We start from the raw sequence: 25,881 nt of genomic DNA, 5'->3' as shown, positions 1-25,881 counted from the left end.
AGTGGCATCTTTTGGAACAGTGCATTCTGATGCCCTTCATGTACTCTAATGGACATCTTTAGGTGTAAGACTTTTCTCATATTTTAGATTATTTCCTTAAGATAGAGTCTCAAAAGTGCAATTGTTGAGCTAGTAGTTTTAAACCTTTTAATGGCAGTAGATTCATACCACTAACTTCCTTTCGTGGAATTATACCGATTAAATGTAACTCTAATACTGCTGCTTTCTGCTCCACATACTTTCAGGGTTTTCAGTGCTGCATTTGGAAGCACATGTCTAATATTCCTCTTCAGGGTTCACACTAGATGAAAAATACCAAGGATCTAGAAAGGGATAGTTCTAACCATTGGTGAAGCTAGTTCCAATATTCATGACTGGTGCTGTGGTTGAGAAGGAGTAGCATAAACTGGCTGAAGCAGATGCTTTTCTCCAGGTATCCCTACTACCAGCTGAATTTAACATCTCAATCACAAGGAGACCGCTCAGCATGAGGAATAATTGAAGATACCTTCATTGCAAAGAGATCACATGCCTTGTGCTTGTGTGCGTAGTCACTCAGTCATGTCGGACTCTTTGTGACCCCATGGACTGTAGCCTGCCAGGCTCTTCTGTCCATGGAATTTTCCCGGCAAGGATACTGGAATGGGTTGCCGTTTGTTCTCCAGGGGATGTTCCTCACTCAGGGGTGAAACCCCTCCTCCTGCACTGCATGTGGATTCTTTACTGCTGAGCCACCAGGGAAACCCAAACAGACCATGTGGTGGTGGTTTAGTCGCCGAGTCGTGTCCAACTCTTGTGGCCCCAGTGCTGCTGCTAAGTCGCTTCAGTCGTGTCCGACTCGGTGCGACCCCTTAGACGGCAGCCCACCAGGCTCCCCCATCCCTGGGATTCTCCAGGCAAGAACACTGGAGTGGGTTGCCACTTCCTTCTCCAATGCATGAAAGTGAAAAGTGAAAGTGAAGCTGCTCAGTTGTGTCCGACTCGCCGCAACCCCAGAGACTGCAGCCCACCAGGCTTCTCCGTCCATGGGATTTTCCAGGCAAGAGTGCTGGAGTGGGGTGCCATTGCCTTCTCATGACCCCAGTATGGATGGCATTAAATCTTCATGAGCTACTTAGTCCTAAATCCAAATTAGCATTTGATTGCCAATGGGACTGATACCAAGCCTTCCTGGGGACAGATCTTCCCACCCATATGTTCCCCCATCTCTTTTTTATTAAAAAAAAAACCAAAAAACAAAAACCTTTAGCCTCTCTAGCCTTCCCCAAGTTCCAAAGAGCAAATTTAATCAAAGAAATGGGAAAATGCAGAAACAAAGGAAAGCAGTCAAGCAGGACAGAATTATAGTTTAGCCACAAAACAAAATCAAGGACTTCTAGTTCCTCTTCAAGGGTTATAGATAATACCCTGAGCCACATCCTTGATAGGAAAAACTCCTGCCAGGTGGAGGCGGTCAACCATATGCTGCCTAGCATCACATAGACCCCAGACACGTTGGAACTAGAAAACTAATAATTGAGATTCTCAAAATACCAGTGTTACCTTCAGTTCAGTTGCTCAGTCCTGTTCAACTCTGCGACCCCATGAATCACAGCACACCAGGCCCCCCTGTCCATCACTAACTCCCGGAGTTCACTCAAACTCATGTCCATTGAATCAGAGATGCCATTGAGCCATCTCATCCTCTGTCGTCCCCTTCTCCTCCTGCTCCCAGTCCCTCCCAGCATCAGGGTCTTCTCCAATGAGTCAACTCTTCACATGAGGTGGCCAAAGTACTGGAGTTTCAGCTTCAGCATCAATCCTTCCAGTGAACACCCAGGACTGATCTCCTTTAGGATGGACTGGTTGGATCTCCTTGCAGTCCAAGGGACTCTCAAGAGTCTTCTCCAACACCACAGTTCAAAAGCATCAATTCTTCAGTGCTCAGCTTTCTTCACAGTCCAAATCTCACATCCATACATGACTACTGGAAAAACCATCGCCTTGACTAGACGGACCTTTGTTGGCAAAGTAATGTTTCTGCTTTCTGTCTGCCAATTCAAGGATTGTGCATGAGCTGATCAATCACCCCAAGACCCTATCCCTCACACTGACCTTATAAACTTTCCCTGAAAATTATTGGCAAGTATTTAGGTCTTTTGAGCACAAACTATCTGTTCTCGTATGGCATCCTACAGTAAATGCTGTGCTTTCCTTCACCACAGTGTCAGCAGATTGGCTTTGCTGTGCATTAGGTGAATGAACCCTAATTCACTGGATTTTTCAGAAAGCACAAAATGACACATGCAAATCAAGGAATTTTAGAGCTATCACCATCAGCTAATTACCATTGGGTAGAATCTTAAGCAATGCACTGGAAAACTGAAACAGCTTCAATTGATTATAAATTAATGACATAGGATGTTTATTAATTATTAAGCTTTGTTGAAATATGCTGAACATTGTACATAGGGTTCACGGCCAATAGCTGTCATCAGAATGTTTTGAAATTACACCCATGAGAAAAACAAAGGTTTTTACCTCCATGCATTTGCAGTTGTTTGCTAGTTTTGCAGTAACCATTGAAACATAGGACATTGATTTATGCTATTGAGCCTTGCCTCTTCCGAGATTTAGCCACTTTGAAAAAAAAGTCATATATCTCAAAAAGCCCCTCTTAAGAAGTCAATACTTAAGATACTGATTTTATACTGAAGTATTAAGTTCTTCATTTTTAGGCAGACAGTATTACATGGTGGGAATTAATACCTTCCATTTTTTAAAAATCTGCATTTATGAAGTGGTTGAGGGGGAGAGGTGTTATTTAAAAACTTAGTTAAATGAAGAAATCTTAGAAATAAGTTTCAGATTCTAAGTTGTATTCAGTTCAGTTGCTCAGTCATGTCCAACTTTTTGTGACCCTCTGGACTGCAGCACCCAGGCCTCCCTGTCCATCACCAACTTGTGGAATTAACCCAAACTCATGTCCATTGGGTCAGTGATAAGGTGAAGTCACTCAGTCGTGTCCGACTCTTTGCGACCCCATGGACTGTAACCTACTAGGCTTCTCTGTCCATGGGATTCTCCAGGCAAGAATACTGGACTGGATTGCCATTTCCTTCTCCAGAGGATCTTCCTGACCCAGGGATCGAACCCGGGTCTCCTGCTTTGGAGGCAGACGCTTTAACCTCTGAGCCACCCGGGAAGCCATGCCATCCAACAATCTCATCCTCTGTCATCCCCTTCTCCTCCTGCCTTCAACCTTTCCCAGCATCAGGGCCTTTTCCAAAGAGCCAGTTCTTCGCATCAGGTAGGCAAATTGCTGGAGTTTCAGCTTCAGCATCAGTCCTTCCAATGAACACCCAGGACTGATCTCCTTTAGGATGGACTGGTTGGATCTCCTTGCAGTCCAAGGGACTCTCAAGAATCTTCTTCAACACCACAGTTCAAAAGCATCAATTCTGCGGTGCTCAGCTTTCTTTATAGTCCAACTCTCACATCCATACATGACCACTGGAAAAACCATAGCCTTGACTAGACAGACCTTTGTTGGCAAAATAATGTCTCTGCTTTTGAATATGCTTTCTAGGTTGGTCATAACTTTTCTTCCAAGGAGTAAGTGTAAGTAAACTAAGTTGTTTTAGTTATAGTATTTTTATACGTAAAGATATATCCTGAGTTGTGTTAGTTTGAAGGAGAAAGGTTTAAAGAAGCCATATGGAATTTTAAATATAGCACTTATTCAGTTCACTGTTATATTCCTCAATAGAATTGTGTACTTCTCTTTAGAGCTGTTATCTCAGTTCTCAGTGTAAAAGTCATTAATGTGACCATTTTTTCCAACGCTTGCCTCCCTGTAGCCTATAAGTTCCATATAGGCAGGACCACACCTGCCTCCCACCGTTATATCCCAACTACCTGACACATTGGATGTCAGCACTCAGTAAGCAATGGCTGGATGGAGTAATGGGGAAGGATTCTGGCTCCTCTGTCCATGGAATTCTCCAGGCAAGAATACTGGAGTGGGTTGCTATTTCCTTCTCCAGGGCATCTTCCCAACCCAGGGATCGAACTTGCCTCTCTTGGGTCTCCTGCATTGCAGGTGGATTCTTTACCACCACGCCACCTGGGAGGGCAAGTTAGTCATTCTAAAAGACCTAAAACATTGAAGTGTGTTTTCTTTTCTCAGCATCTAGTTGAAAGGATTGATTGGTTACTTCTTCCTGCGTCTTTATTTGTCCAGTATCTCAGTGAAACATCTTGTAGAATCAGAATACTTTGTAAGAAATCCATTATCCTTTAACAGTTTGTGGCCTTTTAAAAGTCTGGACTCTATCCTACAAAGTTTCAAATAATAGTGTTGCTGAAAAGACCTTAAGGGAGGTTAAGCTTATTTATAGACTTTTTCCAGTATAAACCCCAGACCATTACTATAGAATTCCCAGAACCTGCTTATTGCCTCAGAAGTCAAAACAGCTTCTTATTTGTAATTCCTTGGACTCCTTGCCTTTAAAAGAAAAACGTCGTATTTTAGCACAGCACTATATGAAAGTTACTTTTTAAAATTTTAGGTGATAACTTTCAGGATAAATTAATATTAAAAGGACAGTATTGTTTCAATTTTTGAAAAGCACCAAAGTGTGCTGCGATTCATGGGGTCGCAAAGAGTCATACACGACTGAGCGACTGAACTGAACTGAAGAACTTAAGTATTGTTTTCAAAATGATGCTTATTCAGCCAACATTTGAGCCTTTAAATTTTGCTTTGTTACAATTTAAAGATGTATTATAAAGTATAAATCTTAGTTGAAATAGTATTAAAACATATCTCTACTGCACTGACAAAAGAAAAGAGAAGCTCTGGAAAATTTTTGAGGTGTGTATGTGTGAGAGGTGAGTGTTCTAGTTTAAAATACTCCGATTATGATGTAAATATGTCAGAGATTTTTCATTTTTTTTTAGTCCCAGATGTTATTCAGTGTCGAAATGAGTGTTAAAACATAATACAGGGACTTCCCTGGCAGTCCGGTGGTTAAGACTTCAAACTTCTAATGTAAGGGGTATGGGTTCGATGCCTGGTTGGGGAACTAAGATCCCATATGCTGTGTGATGCCAAAAAATTGTTTTTTAATTTTTCAATTAAAAAATAAAACATTCAAAACAGATTGAATGCGTGGTAAAGTTGGGAAGTAACCATAAAAACAGGTTTTATGGAGGACAGTGTGGTTCATTACACAACTCTCTATTAATCTAATTTAATACAGAAATAGATTTTAGAATATATACAATCAGTCTGCCATACATTGCCCACAATACAGCTTCTTGAAACTGTGCTAGCTATTGAGTGAGCCCTCTTTGTCAAGTTTCTGGGTTACATTCTGTGTTCTCAGTTAATAGTGGAATCACATGATTTAGCAAAGAGTTGACCTTGGGGTAGAGTTGATCTGGTCACATAATAACTGAGAGCTGTAACAAAGATGTAGGCTTAAACAGTTAGTCAGCACATTGTACCTCTAGGAGATACCAGTGGGTAGGGCCAGACTTCTTTAAGAATAATTTTAAACTGGGTCATTCATTCATTAAAGGGTAGCATGACTAATAAAATTGTAGTCTGGAGTTTGTGAATTTGGATAAAGAAAATAATTGCTTCTGTATTTCTAATAACCTTTTCTGGAAATTGAATGTTTCTTTTAATTATGAATGTGAGCAAAAGAACCTACAGCAGTATTAGCATTTACAGAAGTCAGATATTTTCATAACACATTACAATTGTTTTAGGAGGGTCAAAAGGCAGCTTAAAGAGATAACTGCTTTGAAATCATGGCAGTTGTGAGACATACCTCTAGATTGTGTTATTTAATGGGTTAATAAAGAAACACATGTAGGTATGTATGTATATTACAGATCTTTTGCTGTCTTTATAAGCTTTTAAATATAAATATGTATTTTTTGTGATGCTACATATTTTAATTTATTCGTTTAAAAATATTATCCTGAGTAGGAATCTAGCCTGACCTTTTGCCGAAGGAATCCAAAGCAGAAAGAAAGGTTAAAATCCTTTTGTGGAAAGCCTTCAGGTGCCTTTAAGAGCATTCATACCCTAGATTGAAGGCTGCTGAGCCTAGAAAAGGCTGAAGCCCACCAACTCATCTTAAAATGTTAGTCCAGGAAACCCAGACTTGGTGTTTGTTTTTTTTTTGCCAGGGTATGAAAAATGTGAAAAAAATCACTTAAGCCTGCGGGAGAGGAATCCTACTTTAAATTCCATGATCCGTTGGTTCTAAATCAGGGATGTATATCAGACTCCTCTAGGGAGCTATTTATTATCATAGAGTTGAGCCTCATGCCTCAGGATTGCAGTTCAGCAGGTCTGGGTCAGACCTGCACATCTGTATGTGAAAGGCCCAGAGGTGGTTTTCATACAAAGCCTCAAATGAGAAGTGCTTTGAAAGCTTGTTCTTTGAGAACTATTTCAAGTATCACATTTTTAAGGATTTATGTTTGTTTTTTTAAAAAAATATTATCTCAAGATATGAGAAGATTCACTTTATAGTTTGGAACTCATAACTGCTTAAGGCATCTTTTGCTGTGGCAGAAGGTGAACTGGTACTTGACCATCCATCCCTGGGAGCCATGAATCGTTCTGAAGTTGCATGTACATTTTTCAGGGTAAGAGGACAGTGGCTTTCCTGAGATTTGCAAGGGTACTCATGATCTAAATAAAAAGCAAGAAATAGCTTCCCATATACTGAGATAGTAAAATGTAATTGTGAAGTAAGCAAAAGACAAAATTCTAGACCCACTAAGGAAACTTATGAGAATACCATTAATTCTATGATAAAAGCATTGAACTTGAATGATATGACTTTATCATTAATTCCTAGAATCAAAATATTTGTTTTTTGCAATGCAAGGCACCATAGGGTGGCAAATAAGTGGTTTTGATGCTATATATACATTAGGGGAAAAATAAATATAAAATATTAAACTTTATTGAATACATAATTGCATATAAAAATCCAGTCCCTCGTGGCTCAGTGGTAAAGAATCTGCCTGCAGTGCAGGAGACACAGGAGATGTGGGTTTGATCCCTGAGTCAGGAAGATCCCCTGGAGATGGAAATGGCAACCCACTCACCCTAGTATTCTTGTTGGGAAAATCCCATGGACAGAGGAGCCTTGCAGGCTACAGGCCATGGGGTCCCAAAGAGTCAGACACAACTGAGCACACACACACACATGCAAAAATCCAAAACCAAAATGATCATTCAAATATGACTTAGCTTTCTTTAAAATAAAATAAATTTATTTTAATTGGACTTACCCCCCTACCTTGGACAGTTTTGTGTCCTGGGACCCATATTCTAAAATTATGAAGCAGTAGAAATGTGCTGTGAAATGTAGCTTCCTCCTTGTAACAAGTGAGAAACTATACTTTAGGAAAAAGTATTTTTAAAGGAATAAAGAAAAGATGCCACCTTTCATTTATGAAAGAAGTTGACAGTTTCAAGTAGGCATGATTGAAGGTTGATGCATATCTGTCCTTTTCTCTGTAATGGTAATTTCCTCTTGCTTTTGGTTATCTTGCTTTCTCCTTGACCAGAGGTGCCCCCCCACCCACCCATATGCCTACTCCAGAAAGCCACCCTTACCTTTGTCTGTCCTTCCATAGAATCTTTTTTTTTTCAAACCTTTTTCTTTTTTTTCCCCAAAACTGTTTCTTTTTTTTTCCCAAAACTGTTTCTTTGTTTTTTCTCTGTGCCTCAAGGCATGTGGGATCTTAGTTCCCCAACCAGGGATTGAACCTGAACCCCCTGCATTGGAAGCATTGAGTCTTAAAACCACTGGACTATCTGGGAAGTCCCTCCACTGAATACTTACCGTGCTATATCTTTATTATCGGTTTCTGTGTGTCTCTTTGAGATTTTCTACCATTATCCTTGTGTTATTATGCCAGGAATGATGTCTGCTCATTAAATATTTTGCTGAGTAATTACATATGATTACCACCCAACTCATGCTGCTCACCCATTATTTATTGTACTCGACAGTGGTTCTCTGCCACTGGATCAGTACGTGGATTGTGCTTTGACATTCAGACTCCTGCTCTAGCCAACCAAGCAAACCTGCTCAGCCCGACTGGCAGCTGAGTACAATAAACTGAGTCCAGACTGAATCTAACAATATTTAGACTGGCCATCAGCCCAAGATTACCCTTCATAGTGGGAGCAAGACCAAGCATGAAGTTGACGACTAAGCCAGCCACTCCCTGTTTATGTCTAGGTCCACTTCAGACTCTCAGACTTGTCATCTTATCACTGTCTTAGCAAGATTTCCTTTCTTCTTGGCCTATATTGACTTTTAAAAAGTTACTTATGTCTACTCAGTTATTGCATTGGCCAAAACATTTGTTCAGGTTTTCCGTAAGATATTAGAGAAAAATACAAATGAACTTTCTGGCCAACCCCAATATTACTATGGGGCTTCCCAGGTGGCACAGTGGTAAAGAATCCACCTACCAATGCAAGAGATTCAGGAGATACAGATTTGACCCCTGGGTTGGAAAGATCCCCTGGAATAGGAAATGGCAAGCCACTCCAGTGTTCTTGCTTGGAAAATTCCATGAACAGAGGAGCCTGGTGCTCTAGAGCAACTGAGCGTACACACACGGTATTATTATAATCATAAACTAAATAGGATCCTAAACTAGAAAAGAACCATTTCTTACGACATCGAGTAAATTTAGTGGGAACCGCATCCCAGGGTTCCTGCGTATCCTTGGATTCAGCCAGCCCCGGGCCGTGTAGCACTGTACTGTTTGTCCACTTATGCCAATTCTTCCCAAGTCTGTAGTGTTTACTCTCAGGAAAAACTGCCGTATAAGTCGATCCACTCAGCTCAAACTCATGTTATTCAAGGGTCAGCTGGGGTCAGAGAGCAGTTGCATTTCATCTTGAAAAGTGAGGAGGGGAAAAAAAGAGATGGTAGTAGAGTTGTTACTTTTTTTTTTTTCTTTTGACTTGTTATTTTATTCCTGGAAAATAGGAACTGTATGGCCCTGAGGGTCCTGAGCGCATCCTGAAGGTTTTAGGCATCCTCCACATGGTTTTAGGCATTAACTCATCAATAGTGAAGTCGAACATAAAATTATAAGTACAAGTTAAGACTGAGCTGCATGTGTCAGCTGTGCTCTGTAGCCTCAATTTTGGCAAAGAAAGAAGTTGAAACATATATCTTGTAGCTACTATCAGATTCCTAGGAGAATTGTTCATGCTCTCCATTTTGTATCTTTTAATTAAGCTATGGAGGGGGAGAGTGAGAGCAAGGGAAGAAAAATATGATTTCATCCAGTGTGGATTTTCTAGAATTCCATGGAAGGTGTTGCTTCTGTTTCTGTAGTCTCAGAGACTGCTTTCTTTCTTTAAAACTAACTGTGGCTTCATTGTGAATTCATTAGTATTATGAACCACCAAGAAATAGTAAAACTACTGTGACATCATGTGTACTTGCCCATGCAAGGCTGAACTTTCACAAAGCAGATACGCAGATTCTCCTTAGGTTCAGGATAGGTCATCAGAAGCCTGAGGCCCCGCGTTGCTTTTTCTCATCAGAGAGAAAAGGAAAAAGCCACTGGTCTCCTCTCATACCCTAGTCACACCTCAGGACCAGGGCTTCTCTCCAGGTAGTCTAGCGCGTGAGTTTGTCTAACCCTTTTCTCGAGATGAGCATGGTGAGTGAAAACTACATAAGGCAGATCACCGCATTCGACCACTTACTCTTCTCTTCCTCTGTGTTTTCAGTGTAACGTGGGGGTGTTCACTGCCTACCCTGCATGGATGCCTGTAGGAATTTGATGTGATGGATGTAAAGACCCTAGCACAGTGCTGATTACATTAGATGCCACTTGATAAATAGCTCTCACAGTTGTTGCTTTTTTATTGTGACTAACATATTTACTTTTTCCCTCTCACAGTGATTCTGCTGTCTTATTTAACTTTTTAAAGCATGAATTTTCTAGTAGCAATCTGTGTTTCTCCCCTTTCACACTGAGTGTTTTCACTGCTGGTTTCTCATTTTTTCATTTGTTAGCTTTGCCTCAGGCTGCTTTTCTTTCCTTATTGAGTTAATCTGATACTAGATAAGAGAGAGCCCACCGGAAGTGTGCTGGGAGAAGGCTGAATGAGAAGTAGCATATACTAAACAGGACATTTTTAATTAGAATTTGAAGCATTGTTTTAAGTAATCTAAAAAGGTGTATAATAGTCTAAAACCAAAATATGAAGGTTTATAATCAAGATTTTAAACATTGCATAGTATTAAAATAGTTTTTCTAGCTTTTATATTCAGCTTAAAGTTGAGTTTTATAAAAGAGCTAGTGAAATGAGAATCAGCACACTTCTAAAGCTGGTTGAGGACACTTTCCAGATTCCAAATGAAAATGTATTGCCAGTAGATATTTTATTGTAGGCTCCTAAGAAATGGCCATGAATTCTGTCTCATCTCCAAACATGTAGATGAAACTGTCATTCTTAAATGCAAATTTAGCTCAGTGCTCTCCAACTGATGTAAGTCAGGTCAGTATCAGTATTTGTGTAATCCCAGCATGGGGGTGCCTGTATTGATTGCTGTAAGGAGCAGTGAGTTTTAAGGAACAGCCACAGAGATAGTACTGGCTCTATTCCAGGGGAGAGTGATGTGTCCACAAACTAAATTCTTAGGAACAAAGCTGTTGGCTTCTGGGAATCCGTGTGAAGTGGGCCAAGGGCTCTGGAGTTGGAGGTGGGAAACTTCCCACTCTGGCAGCACTGGGTGGGTACTGAGATGCTCTCTCATACAGACTTCTTGTGAGTAGGCACCAGACCCTATCCAATCAATTACCAAGGGGTCCAAGGGGGACTCTTGGGCTCCCATCCTGGGAAGTCTCATTCTAATTAGAAGCAGCACCATCCCCAACACAGATGATACTGCTTGGGAGTCAGTGGAAGAGGAAGGAAGGGGGCAAGGAGGTAGTTCTCTGCTGAAACTAAAGATAATAGAATGGACTTTGTATTATCTTTCTGCTGTAGGCAGTACTGTTTCTGGGAGCAATGTATGTCATTGTAAGAACTTTTTCCTTCGTTAGAGAAGTGTTGCTCTACCAGATATACAAGTAAAACTTCAGTTAGTCAAGCAGTCTCAGAAGTTCACCTGTTTAACTGGTTTAACTCACTTAATCTAGCACAGGGCACGTACACATGGAGGATTTAAAAATCAGCCTTGATGACAAAGATGAAACATGATGTCATTCGTATTTATGCCTAGCTTCCTGTATGGTGGAGTTATTATACCATCATGTCATCAATAGGGCTTCCCAGGTGGCCCTAGTGGTAAAGAACTCACCTGCCAATGCAGGAGACTTAAGGGCCGAGGATTCAATCCCTGGGTCAGAAGACCCCCTGGGGGAGGGCATGGCAACCCACTCCAGTATTCTTGTCTGGCAAATCCCGCTGGACAGAGGAGCCTGGTGGGCTACAGTCCATTGGGTTGTAAAGAGTCAAACGCAACAGAAGCAACTTCGCACACACACATGCACATATCATCAGTGCTTGTATTGCTGAGGCTGATGATGTATTATTATAGAGCACAGATGTTGATGCAGCAAAAAATGTATATGACTGGTTATTTGGTGCAAAGACTTAGATACTCATTTAATATAATCACATTAATCTGATCATTCTGAATGTCAACACCCATATTTGATTTCAGTGTGATTTAATGAGTAAGATGCTCTAAAATCAGTCTGGTGAGTTGAAAAAGGTAAATGCGTCCTTTTTGAAAACAACTCTCGCTGAGATAGGTGTCAGCCATCCTTATCTTTCTTTTTCCTACTTTCAGTTCAGTTCAGTTGCTTAGTCATGTCTAACTCTTTGCGACCCCATGGACTGCAGCACGCCAGGCCTCCCTGTCCATCACCAACTCCCGGAGTTTACCCAAACTCATGTCCATTGAATCAGTGATGCCATCCAACCATCTCATCCTCCGTCGTCCCCTTCTCCTCCCGCCTTCAATCTTTCCCAGCATCAGGGTCATTTCTAGTGAGGCAGTTCTTTGCATCAGGTGGCCAAAGTATTGGAGTTTCAGCTTCAACATCAGTCCTTCCAATGAATATTCAAAACTGATTTCCTTTAGGATGGACTGGTTGGATCCCCTTGTTGTCCAAGGAACTCTCAAGAGTCTTCTCCAACACCACAGTTCAAAAGCATCAATTCTTCGGCACTCAGCTTTCTACCAAATGCTTGTCCATGGTGTTTTCAGATGATGAAAAATGTTGTCTTTTGGACATATGAAACATGAAATTTTTATCGGGCATCAGTAGTTGCCATAATTTTGCTACTGAACATTATTTTACAAAGTCAAGTTCAGCCTGTCTTCTAGAAACATCTTGCCTAAGAAAAACTGAATAGCATATTCAGAGGCACTGAACTGAGCAACATATGAGTGACTGTTTCTCAGACATTTAAACTGAAATGGCTAATGACACTTAGGAAGTGAACTTCCTTTCTCAACTAGTTCTAAAGTATGATCACCTATGATCTTTGCCTTAGGCATATTTGCTAGATTTCTGTAGGTTTTTTTTTTTTTTTTAATAGCAATTCCTTGGATATATGGGTTAGCTTCCAGAAGTTCATTTGTGCATTGGCTGTTTGAAAGCTGGAACACATTCATATATAAAAATATTACATGTGCAACTGGTGACCCTCAAAAGCCTATTTAACCTATTTGGTAGTAATGTTATCATAGAATCTCTATTTTTAAAAAACTCAATTATTCCACAGTTTCTAGTCATCTGTACTAATAGTACAATGGTGGTACTGGTGGCTTAGTTGCTAAGTTGTGTCCGACTCTTGTGACCCCATGGACTGTAGCCCACCAGGCTTCTCTCGCCATGGGATTTTCCAGGCAAGAACACTTGAACAAATGGCCATTTCCTTCTCCAGGGGATCTTTCCCCACCAAGGGATTGAATCTGCATCTTCTGTTTGGCAGGTGGATTCTTTACCACTCAGCTGCCAGGGAAGCCCCGACAGTACAGTGATCTACCCTTAAATTGCTCATATTCTGTTTTGAAAGCTGAGTTTCCCTCTCTCCCCATCCCTTCTTCCTGCCCTGCCTTCACCCAACCGTAATTGCTCTCCTACCTTAATCTACATGCAGACCAAACAACATCCCAGCTTCTCCCAACCTTACTATTTACAGAAAGCACACACCCTTTTGAAAATTGTCTAAGGATTTTTACTGCTTTAAAACAAAGGAGGTGGAATAGCAAAAGTGTTTGAAGAAGTCTTGGGCTTGGGCTTCATTTGTAAATTACAAAGAATTTGTTTGCTCTGTTGCTCCAAGATTATTGCTGGCTCATCCAGGCAGAGTGGTGGGTTTGAGGGGCAGTCCCATACTTTACCAAGGCTTCACTGAGATACATTCACACCTCACTAAAAACCTCGGATAGTGTTTTAAATATGTTCCTTTCTGACAATGATTCTACTGGAATTTTGAAAACAGAGCAGGTTCTTGGTTAAAGAACAGGGTGGAGAGACAGTCAAGGCCAATGACTGGTGACCAGTAACAAGGCCAGTGTTCCTTGGAGTGCAGGGACAGCAGCCTGGCTTACAGCAACTCTGTTCTTCCCCACCTCCACTGAGTATCTGTTGAATTTTTTCCTTTTTTCCAGGAGGAGCTGTCTATACATATTTACCCTCCCAATCTTCCTCACCCATCTCCTGACTTCACCAACTACTGTAGCTCCTAACTCCCAAATAGAGATTGTCAAGTAAGAAATGGTCTCACAAAATGCATTCCAAAAGCACTTCAAAGAAAGGAGTCAGTTTATCAGCTTAGTTCTGGCTTAGCTCTTTGTGACCCTGAAAAACCTTAAAAGCTTAGGCAGATTTAGGACTTGTAATTGGATTCTCTTGTTTGGAATGGGTGTAGCATACTTCAAATGAATATACATATTAGAAAACAAGCATGTAAGTTGCAGCCTGTAAAGCAAATTGCTGTTAGTGTTCTGTACTGTAAAGAGCCCTTCCGCCTGGCCTGATACCGTTTGCCAGGTTGTGACACCTGCCACACAGTCACCTTTGTCCTTTCGGGAGTTGGCCAGCTTCTGCCAAACTGTTTCCTTGTTTTTGAGACTGAACCCTTTTCTTTAGTTTTTGTTCTCATGTGTTATTATGTTTAGATATGCAGTAGGTTCCAAAATTTGAGATCCTCTATTTGGGAATATTTTTAGTATGGCAAATTAAAGAAATTGATCAAATAAAATGCCATGTCTAGTAAAAAGATGATAAAGAGAGCAGAACACGATGTTTTAAATTTCACTTTTCCTTTCCTGCAGAAGGCTAGAGGGAAACTTTGTGATTTAAATCCCTTTTCTTGGCCTGGTACTGAATTTCTGGTCATTTACTGTGTGAGCATAGCAAGGTCTGGGCTGCATCACATTTCTTTGAACCCCAGGGTAATTGGAGAAGGAAATGGCAACCCACTCCAGTATCCTTGCCTGGAAAATCCCATGGACAGAGGAGCCTGGTAGGCTGCAGTCCTTGGGGTTGCAAAGAGTTGGGCACAACTGAGCAACTGACACTCCAGGGTAATTATTTCAGAGTTGTTATTGTTCAATTGCTCAGTCATGTCTGACTCTTTGTGAACCCATGAACTGCAGCACACCAGGCTTCCCTGTCCTTCACCATCTTTTGGAGTTTGCTGAAGCTCTTATCTGTGGAGTCAGTGATGCTATCCAACTATCTCATCCTCTGTCACCCCCTTCTCCTCTTACCCTCAGTCTTTCCCAGCATCAGGGTCTTTTCAATGAGTCGGCTCTTCGTATCAGGCAGCCAAATTATTGGAGCTTCAGCGTTAGTCCTTCCAATGGATATTCAGAGTTGATTTCCTTTAGGATTGATTGGTTTGATCTCATGCTGTCCAAGGGACTCTAAAGAATCTTCTCTAGCATCACAATTCAAAAACATCAATTCTACAGCACTCAGCCTTCCTTATGGTCCACCTCTCACATCCCTACATGACATAGCTTTGATTATACAGACCTGTGTCAGCAAAGTGATGTCTCTGCTTTTTAATATGCTATCTGGGCTTGTCATAGTTTTTCCTCCAAGGAGCAAGTGTTGTTGTTTTTTTTTTTTTTTACTTTATTTTACTTTACAATACTGTATTGGTTTTGCCATACATCAACATGAATCTGCCACAGGTGTACACGTGTTCCCAATCCTGAACCCCCTTCCCACCTCCCTCCCCATACCATCTCTCTGGGTCATCCCAGTGCACTAGCCCCAAGCATCCTGTATCCTGCATCGAACCTAGACTGGCGATTCGTTTCTTATATGATATTACACATGTTTCAATGCCATTCTCCCAAATCATCCCATCCTCTCCCTCTCCCACAGAGTCCAAAAGACTGTTCTATACATCTGTTTCTCTTTTGCTGTCTCGCATACAGGGTTATCATTACCATCTTTGTAAATTCCATATATATATGTTAGTATACTGCACATATGGCTGCAGTCACCATTTGCAGTGATTTTTGAGCCCAAGAAAATAAAATCTGTGACTATTTTCCATTTTTTCCCCCCGTCTATTTGCCATGAAGTGTTGGGACCGAATACTATGATCTTAGTTTTTTGAATGTTGAATTTTATGCCAGCTTTTTCACTCTCCTCTTTCACCCTCATCAACAAACTCTTCAGTTCATCTTCACTTTCTGCCATTAGAGTGGTATCATCTCTGCATATCTGAGGTGGTTGATATTTCTCCCAAAAATCTTGCTTCCAGCTTGCGCTTTATCCACCCTGGCACTTTATGTGATGTGCTCTGCATAGAAGTTAAATAAGCAGGGTGACAATATACAGCCTTGACACACTCCTCTCACAAATTTGAACCACTCCATGTCCGGTTCTAACTGTTGTTTCTTGACCTGGATACAGGTTTCTCAGGAGGCAGGTAAGGTGGTCTGGTATTCCCATCTCTAAGAATTTTCCACAGTTTGTGGTGATCCACACAGTCGAAGGCTCTAACATAGTCAATGAAGCAGTATATGTTTTTCTGGAATTCCCTTGCTTTTTCTATGATCCAGGGGATACTGGAAATTTGATTTCTGGTACCTCTCCTTTTTCTAAATCCAGCTTGTACATCTGGAAGTTTTTGGTTCACATACTATTAAAGCCTTGAAGGATTTTGACATAATCTTGCTGCTGCTAAGTCACTTCAGTCGTGTCTGACTCTGTGCCACCCCGTAGACGGCAGCCTACCAGGCTCCCCCATCCCTGGGATTCTCCAGGCAAGAACAATGGAGTGGTTTGCCATTTCCTTCTCCAACGCATGAAAGTGAAAATTGAAAGTGAAGTTGCTCAGTTGTGTCCGACTCTTCATGACCCCATGGACTGCAGCCTACCAGGCTCCTCTGCCCATGGGATTTTCCAGGCAGCATGTCAAATAAGCACAATTGTACAGTAGTATGAACATTCTTTGGCATTGCCCTTCTTTGAGATTGGAATGAAAACTGAGCTTTTCCAGTCCTGAGTTTTCCAAATTTGCTGGCATATTGAGGAGTGCAGCGCTTTAAAACAGCATCATCTTTTAGGACTTGAAATAGCTCTGCTGGAATTCCATCACCTCCCCTAACTTTGTTCATAGTTCTGGTTCCTAAGGCCCACTTGACATCACACTCCAGGATGTCTGGCTCTAGAAGAGTGACCACATGATCCTGGTTATCTGGGTCATTAAGACCTTTTCTGTACAGTTCTTCTGTGTATTCTTGCCACCTCTTCTTAATTTCTTCTGCTTCTGTTAGGTCCTTGCTATTTCTGTCCTTCGTTGTCCTCATCTTTGCATGAAACGTTCTGTAATATCTCTTAAAGAGATCTCTGGTATTTCTTGAAGAGATCTCTAGTCTTTCCCATTCTATTGCTTTCCTCTATTTCTTTGCATTGTTCACTTAAGAAGGCTTTCTTATCTCTCCTTGCTATTCTTTGGAACTCTGCATTCGGATGGATATATGTTTCCTTTTCTCCTTTGCCTTTTGCTTCTCTTCTTTTCTCAACTTTTTGTAAGGCCTCCTCAGACAACCACTTTGCCTTTTTGCATTTCTTTTTCTATGGGATGGTTTGGATCACCACCTCCTATATAGAGTTACAAACCTCCATCCATAGTCCTTCAGGCACTCTGTCTACCAGATTTGATTCTTTGAATCTGTTTGTCAACTCCACTGGATAATCATAAAGGATTTGATTTAGTTCATACCTGAATGATCTAGTGTTTTCCCTACTTTCTTCAATTTAAGTCTGAATTTTACAATAAGAATCTCATGATCTGAGCCACAGTCTGATTTTGGTATTGACCATCTGGTGATGTCCGTGTGTCGAGTTATCTCTTGTGTAGTTGGAAGAGGGTGTTTGCTATTACCAGTGTGTTCTCTTGGCAAAACTCTGTTAGCCTTTGCGCTGCTTCATTTTGTACTCCAAGGCCAAACTTGCCTGTTACTCCAAGTATCTCCTGACTTCTATCTGTTGCATTCCAATCCCCTATGATAAAAAGGACATCTTTTTTGGTGTTAGTTCTAGAATTATTTAATAGAGTCGAATGTATTTTCAGACCACAAAGTTTATAGCCCTGATAGTCACTAGCAGAGTAAGTCCTAGTACAACATCTGTGCAGAGCTGCTGGGGTGGGACTCGGCACTGTGTCATCGCAGGTGTCATCAGCCTTCTTCCCCGGTTTGTCACCACTGGCTGACAGAGGAAGGAGCAGCTTCTGCCTTCCACACTTCTCAGCACTTTCTGATTTAACAGCCTGTGATTCTGGCTTCGAAGTGGGCACGAAGGCAGCCAAGAAGTGTTCTTCTACCTTTTGCTGCTCTGCTCCATTTCCCGTGCAGAGAAGGTGCCAGAGAAACAATTCGATTTCCGCTCAACCCACAACATCTCACGTCAGAGTTGGCAGAAGCCACAGCTTGAGCCAATACAGGTTTGGCTTGGAAAACTGAGAGGGAAAGTGGTACGTGTATCCACATGGAGCAACCTAGTTTGTCAGCTTCTGATTCAGACCTAGCACCGTGGCTCCTGCTGCTGAGTCGCTTCAGTCGTGTCAGACTCTGTGCAACCCCATAGACGGCAGCTCACCAGGCTCTGCCGTCCCTGGGATTCTCCAGGCAAGAACACGGGAGTGAGTTGCCATTTCCTTCTCCAGTGCATGAAAGTGAAAAGGGAAAGTGAACTCGCTGAGTCGTGTCTGACTCTTCGCGACCCCATGGACCGCAGCCCACCAGGCTCCTGCGTCCATGGGATTTTCCAGGCAAGAGTACTGGAGTGGGGTGCCATCGCCTTCTCCGACGGTGACTCCTAGTGGATCCCTTTCCTGCCTTTGCTGGCTTTCCCCTTTCTCCCAGGAAAGTCAAGTTATCTTGGAGTTTTATTGGTAGTCCTCCTCCTTGGAAGTGGTTGCCTTCTCAGTAGAATCCAGACTGGCAAGAACAGAGAGGCCTAAATTGCAAAAGATGAATTTATCAATGCCAGAGGCAAGTGTTGAATATAAATTATACTCAAGCAGGAAGATTCAGATAACCTGAAGTTAGAAAGCAAGACAGGGAATTACTGTTATTTAATTACTTCAGTCATGTGTTGAAAATGATGAATTCAGTGCAGTTAAGAAGGAACTTGAAAAGTAGGCTGAGGTTAAAAAATTCAACAGAAAAGTAAGTATTGCGATGTTTTGAATAAATTAAATGTAAATATATATATGCACATAGAGATTTTTTCCAGAGAGAAAAGAGGGGAAAATAAGGGGCTTCTATTTTTAATTTACAACTTTTATGTACAGTTTGACTTTGCTAACCATAGAAGAGACATTTCTTTTTAACATAAAAAGAATAAATGGGTTATTCAAGTGGTGGGATTACGAACCTTTCAAATTTGTACCTCCATAGTCGTGCCATTGCCTTCTCCGTTATATTGTATAGAAAAGCTAATAAATGCTATTTTTAAAAATATACTAATTCAATTGAAACTTTTTATTTCCTTTTATAGGCAAGTGTATGATTAATACCTACTGTGATAGCTTCTCTCTCAACAATTCTATAAATGTAACTTAGTCCCCTAGCCAACCTTTGAGTGCTTCCGTGCAGTGTAAGCAGTCATACAGAGGGCTTTAGGATACTATCAGTAGCTGGTGAGAAAAAGTAGAATTGTGGCTCAGGAGTTACCAAGAGCTATTCCAGATGACCAAGTTTGCTCTGGGGGAAACCTTCACATTTTTTTTCAGAAATACTGGCTTCTAAGTTGGAATTCCTATGATTTCTATCACAAATGATATTATTAAAACCACCTGATCTGGGGACTTCCCTGGTAGTCCAGTGGCTAAAACTCTGCTCTCCCAATGCAGGGGGGTTGATCCTTGGTCAGGGAACTAGATTCCACATGCCACAACTAAAGATCTTGCATGCTGGAACTAAGACCCAACACAGCCAAATAAATAAGTTTAAAAAAAATAATAACTGATCTGGCATCTTTGCTCATTTCTTTTTCCTACTGCTATTTTTCAAATCTAAATGCAAATCTGCTTTAATATCCTAAACCAGCCCCTGTTTTGCTTTCTGACTCCTGGAAGAAATTGGAGTAAGTCACGATGCATCAAATGAAGGCGATGCTGAAACACTAAGCATGTACAGACTCCCCAGTGTCAAGCCTGCTTATGAATGCCTTGAATGAAAAGCTCTGCTCTAAGACACCACGCATGAGATATTTTTATCATCTAACCACCACCTAGTTCTGTGTGCCTTTTTTTTTTTTTTTCTTTCTGGTTCCTCACTGTCCATTGTAGCCTTTTATTATCCCCCACCTAAATTAAATCCTCAGCCTTTTCTGAATCTCACCCACCTTCTAAGCCAGTTTGGAGCACCCCTCCAGCCCTCAGTGATGTCTGACTGAGCTCCAAGAGGTGATAGTTGAGAAGCAGAGGAAGTAGAAGCCAGCAGGTTGGCTGGGGCCCAATTTTGGAAGATATTTGGAAGCTAAGCACTTGGGCTTCATTCTGCAGTTAGTGAAAACTCTTATCAGGTGGTGGTTATTCAGTCGCTAAGTCATGTCCAACTCTGCCGCCCCATGAACTGCAGCACATCAGGTTTCTCTGTCCTCCACTATCTCCCAGACTTTGCTCAAATTCATGTCCATGGAGTCAGTGATGCTCTCTAACTATCTCATCCTCTGCCACCCCTTTCTCCTTTGGCCTTCAATCTTTCCCAGCATCAAAGTCTTTTCCAGTGAGTTAGCTCTTCACGTCAGGTGGCCAACGTCTTGGAGCTTCAGCATCAGTCCTTCCAATGAATATTCAGAGTTGATTTCTTTTAAGATTGACTGATTTGGTCACCTTGCAGTCCAAGGGACTTTCAAGAGTCTTCTCGAGCACGGTGATTTAAAAGCATCAGTTCTTTAACACTCAGCCTTCTTTATGGTCCACCTCTCACATCCCTGCATGACTACTGGAAAAACCATAGCTTTGACTGTATAGACATTTGTTGGCGAAGTTAATGCCTCTGCTTTTTAATAACACTGTCTAGGTTTGTCATAGCTTTTCTTCCAAGGAGCAATGTATTTTAACTTCAGGGTAAGGATTGGTTTTCATTGTGAATACAAGATGTAGAAAATAAAGTGATTTAAACAAATTAGGTTTTTGTTTTGTTTTCTTGCCGACAGCAAACATGCTAATACTTGTTCAACAGCTTAAAAATGGCAGGGTCAAGTTTCTGTTATTCCCATCACCTCTTTGTCATCATTGCCTTCTAGTTATAAGATGAATGGATGCTCTACTTTGAACATCACGTCAAGATTCAAGGCAGAAAGAAAAAGAGGGGAGAGGAGCAAACCCACCAGGTCTGCTTCTCCTCTAAGGGGCTTTCAAAAACTCCACCAGCAATTTCAGTTTTCAACTTTTCAGCCAGAGCTGTGCTCTGTGGCCAATCAGGGTTCTATTAGAAAGAAGCATCAGAGAATATATATTTATTGGATAACCAGCACAGATCTGTACGGAGCCTTCCCTGTGCAAGTTGGCACTATGAATTTCCACATAAGAAACAGTGTATCAAGCATTTCCCCCAATTTATTAAACGATAAAGCATGGTTTTTGCTTTGCCTCTCATGAGAGTATCAGTATTTAGAACTTTTGGAAATAAACATTCTAAAAGTCATATAAGATAGAATGAAGTCAACTGCTCCATAATGTGGGGCAGCTGTGGAGTGTAGCAAAAGTCAGAGAAAGAAATGTGTTGAAGGTAGGATAACTAGAAGAGATTTTAGGAAAAAGAGACTTGAGCTGGACTATGAAAAATGATCTGGATTCCATACGATACTATAATGGTGGATACATGACGTTATACATTTTTCAAAGCCCAAAACAACACCAAGCATGAATGTTCATGTGAACTATAGACTTCAGGTGATGATGAGGTGTCAGTGTAGGTTCATCGATGGAAACAAATGTCCCGCTCGGTGAAGGAGATTGATGGTGGGAGAAAGTGGGTATATGTAGAGGCAGAGGGTACATGGGAACTCTCTAAACTTTCTGCACAATTTTTAGGTAAACCTAAAACTCTCAAAAATATTTTTTAAAAATAGTAAGATGGATTGGATTAAATAGTTGGAGAGATGGTGAGACTGGTGATCCAAGGAAAAAAGAAAAACTATTAATAACAAGGTCACAAATGTAGAAATAACTATAGCATAAGACAGCATGGTGAGACTGAGTTAGCCAGTCATGTTAAAACAACCTTTAAGTTAAATGTTCAGTAGTTACCTGAAATGAATTGGAATAACTTTTAACCTTTCACTATTTGCCATTCATTCCTACTGAGTTTGTCAATGTTAACATAAAAAAAGTTTAAAGATAAGTATTTTACTGTTTTCTGCAGAGGAGGAATGATTAATGATTAATATTCTGCAACCATGTATATATGGGAAGCACAGATTACTCATTTAGTTGATTAATACAGGATTAAAATTACTTTCACATTTCTTTGCAAAACTGATATTTAAAATTAAATCTACTGCTTATTTGAGACTCTTTCTAAGAATTGTACATTTACTATCTTGATAATTTTACTTTGTATATAAGTACAAAATCTTTTCTGTTTTGTGGCCAAAAATAAGCATTTTTTAAAACTCTGGCATTAGTCATTTTAGCTGTCTTTCAAGATAAGTTGTGATCCTGTTAAAAGTAAAAACAGCTTTCAGTTGGTGACTTTAATTAAGGGGAGTATAATAAAGTTGAGTTCTAATTATTTTTCTTTCCTAAATTATTTAAACAGTTGCTTTTAATTACCCACTGAATTTAATTGAATTGGATCTAATTTGATCAGCTCCCTATCCAGCTGTTGAAATTTAGACAATTAACTGCAATCTGTAATTTACCATTTCCCAGTGAGACTGGAAAACAGTATGGTTAGGGTTTTCACTCTTTTTCTATATTTTGCCCTGTACTTTGCTTAATCATAAACATTATTCATATTACAGGGCAAAGATCATTTGTGAAACTGACTGGTAAATATTGCCAGGAAAATACGTCACCCATAGGGATGAAAAGGCTTACCTTTTAATCTGGTTATATTAATACAGGTGAAAAATACAGCATTTTCTCTTTTGCTTATAGTGTTATCTCCATCTGGCTGGAGGGAGGCTTTTGTTTATTTTCTGTTGACTTTTAAATAAAAGCCTCTTTGGTTGAATTTAAAGTGTGTAGTGAGTGTTTACTCCTGTTGGCTAACTGTATCAGAAGGACTTTGTAACACAGATCGAGAAGCTGCTTTTGGTGATAAACAAAACAGCTTGAGAAATAATTCTCAGTCATTTCCACAAAATACATGGAACATGTGCTTTTCTGAAATGCATTTCATTTCACCTAAGATGGATTTTTTTTTTTTTGCTTTTTAACAGATTATCAAAACATATCTATTAAGTTGCTTTGGAAAAAAGACTGGAGTTCACAAATCTCTCAAAGATGAAATGCCTGTTTCACGGAGTGTCTGATGTTTCTAGCCGGAGACTATACTCTTCTTAGGCTTTATCCCAGGCAGTATAGGTGGTATACTTTTGTATTGGAAATTGACCCTCTGTTCCCCAGTTATTTACTATTAAGTGGTGATGGTGGTTTAGTCATTAAATCATGCCCAACTCTCACGTCCCCATGGACTGTATCCTGCCAGGCTCCTCTGTCCATGGGATTCTCCAGGCAAGAATACTGGAGTGAAAGTCGCTCAGTTGTGTCTGGCTCTTTGCGACCCCACGGACTGTACAGTCCATGGAATTCTCCAGACCAGAATACTCTAATGGGTAGCCTTTCTCTTCTCCAGGAGATTTTCCCAACCCAGGTATCAAACCCAGGTCTCCTGCATTGCAGATGTATGCTTTACCAGCTGAGCCACAAGAGAAGCCCTCACTAAGTGGTACTGAGCAAACCTTTCTATTATGTGGCTGCCAAAACAGTCATTTGATTTTGAGTCTTCCCTAACACATTGTCAGCACCATCCTAGAATTACATTAGTTTTTGTTTTCTGACATGGAGTGATGTAACTGTGATCTGACAGTTCTTTTGGTCACCTTTTTTCTGCCATATCTGCTGGAGAAGGAATAGGCTACCCACTCCAGTGTTCTTGGGCTTCTTTTGTGGCTCAGCTGGTAAAGAATCTGCCTGCAATGTGCGAGACCTGAGTTCGGTCCCTGGGTTGGGAAGATCCCCTGGAGAAGGGAATGGCTACCCACTCCAGTATTCTGGCCAGGATAAGTCTCAAAGAGTCAGACAGAATAAGCGATGTTCACTTTTTCACCATCTTCAGTTCAGTTCAGTCGCTCAGTCGTGTCTGACTCTTTGCGACCCCATGAATTGCAGCACACCAAGCCTCCCTGTCCATCACCAACTCCTGGAGTTCACTCAGACTCACGTCCATCGAGTCGGTGATGCCATCCAGCCATCTCATCCTCTGTCGTCCCCTTCTCCTCCTGCCCCCAATCCCTCCCAGCATCAAAGTCTTTTCCAATGAGTCAACTCTTCACATGAGGTGGCCAAAGTACTGGAGTTTCAGCTTTAGCATCAGTCCTTCCGAAGAAATCCCAGGGCTGCTCTCCTTCAGAATGGACTGGTTGGATCTCCTTGCAGTCCAAGGGACTCTCAAGAGTCTTCTCCAACACCACAGTTCAGAAGCATCAATTCTTCAGCGCTCAGCCTTCTTCACAGTCCAAGTCTCACATCCATACATGACTACTGGAAAAACCATAGCCTTGACTAGATGGACCTTAGTTGGCAAAGTAATGTCTCTGCTTTTCAATATGCTATCTAGGTTGGTCATAACTTTCTTCCAAGGAGTAAGCATCTTTTAATTTCATGGCTGCAATCACCATCTGCAGTGATTTTGGAGCCCAAAAAAATAAAGTCTGACACTGTTTCCATTATTTCCCCATCTATTTCCCATGGAGTGATGAGACCAGATGCCATGATCTTAGTTTTCTGAATGTTGAGCTTTAAGCCAACTTTTTCACTCTCCTCTTTCACTTTCATCAAGAGGCTTTTTAGTTCCTCTTCACTTTCTGCCATAAGGGTGGTGTCATCTGCATATCTGTGGTGATTGATATTTCTCCTGGCAATCTTGATTCCAGCTTGTGCTTCTTCCAGCCCAGTGTTTCTCATGATGTACTCTGCATAGAAGTTAAATAAGCAGGGTGACAATATACAGCCTTGACGTACTCTTTTTCCTGTTTGGAACCAGTCTGTTGTTCCATGTCCAGTTCTAACTGTTGCTTCCTGACTTGCATACAGGTTTCTCAAGAGGCAGGTTAGGTGGTCTGGTATGCCCATCTCTTTCAGAATTTTCCACAGTTGATTGTGATCCACACAGTCAAAGGCTTTGGCATAGTCAATAAAGCAGAAATAGATGTTTTTCTGGAACTCTCTTGCTTTTTCCATGATCCAGAGAATGTTGGCAATTTGATCTCTGGTTCCTTTGCCTTTTCTAAAACCAGCTTGAACATCGGGAAGTTCACGGTTCACGTATTGCTGAAGCCTGGCTTGGAGAATTTTGAGCATTACTTTACTAGCGTGTGAGATGAGTGCAATTGTGCGGTAGTTTGAACATTCTTTGGCATTTCCTTTCTTAGGGATTGGAATGAAAACTGACCTTTTCCAGTCCTGTGGCCACTGCTGAGTTTTCCAAATTTGCTGGCATATTGAGTGCAGCACTTTCACAGCATCATCTTTCAGGATTTGAAACAGCTCAACTGGAATTCCATCACCTCCACCAGCTTTGTTTGTAGTGATGCTTCCCAAGGCCCACTTGACTTCACATTCCAGGATGTCTGGCTCTAGATGAGTGATCGCACCATCGGGATTATCCGGGTCGTGAAGATCTTTTTTGTACAGTTCTTCCGTATATTCTTGCCACCTCTTCTTAATATCTTCTGCTTCTGTTAGGTCCATACCATTTCTGTCCTTTATCGAGCCCATCTTTGCATGAAATGTTCCCTTGGTATCTCTAATTTTCTTGAAGAGATCTCTAGTCTTTCCCATTCTGTTGTTTTCCTCTATTTCTTTGCACTGATCACTGAAGAAGGCTTTCTTATCTCTTCTTGCTATTCTTTGGAACTCTGCATTCAGATGCTTATATCTTTCCTTTTCTCCTTTGCTTTTCACTTCTCTTCTTTTCAGGCTATTTGTAAGGCCTCCCCAGACAGCCATTTTGCTCTTTTGCATTTCTTTTCCATGGGGATGGTCTTGATCCCTGTCTCCTGTACAATGTCACGAACCTCATTCCATAATTCATCAGGCACCCTATCTATCAGATCTAGACCCTTAAATCTATTTTTCACTTCCACTGTATAATC

The 25,881-nt window shown here is 41.0% G+C and overlaps 1 protein-coding gene and 1 non-coding gene across 10 annotated transcripts in view; one reads left to right on the top strand and one right to left on the bottom strand.

The window, feature by feature from the left end:
- Positions 1-25,881, top strand: part of MAP7 (microtubule associated protein 7) — a 177,535-nt gene that overhangs the window by 81,089 nt on the left and 70,565 nt on the right. The window lies entirely within an intron of this gene.
- TRNAW-CCA lies at positions 3,113-3,184 on the bottom strand. Its single transcript has one exon. It is a non-coding gene; the product is annotated as a tRNA-Trp (tRNA).

Source organism: Oryx dammah, unplaced genomic scaffold (assembly GCF_014754425.2).
Source record: "Oryx dammah isolate SB20612 unplaced genomic scaffold, SCBI_Odam_1.1 HiC_scaffold_4, whole genome shotgun sequence".
NCBI classification, from domain to species: Eukaryota; Metazoa; Chordata; class Mammalia; order Artiodactyla; family Bovidae; genus Oryx; species Oryx dammah.
Note: the sequence above shows the minus strand (reverse complement) of the source record. Positions and strands in the feature narration are given on the sequence as shown.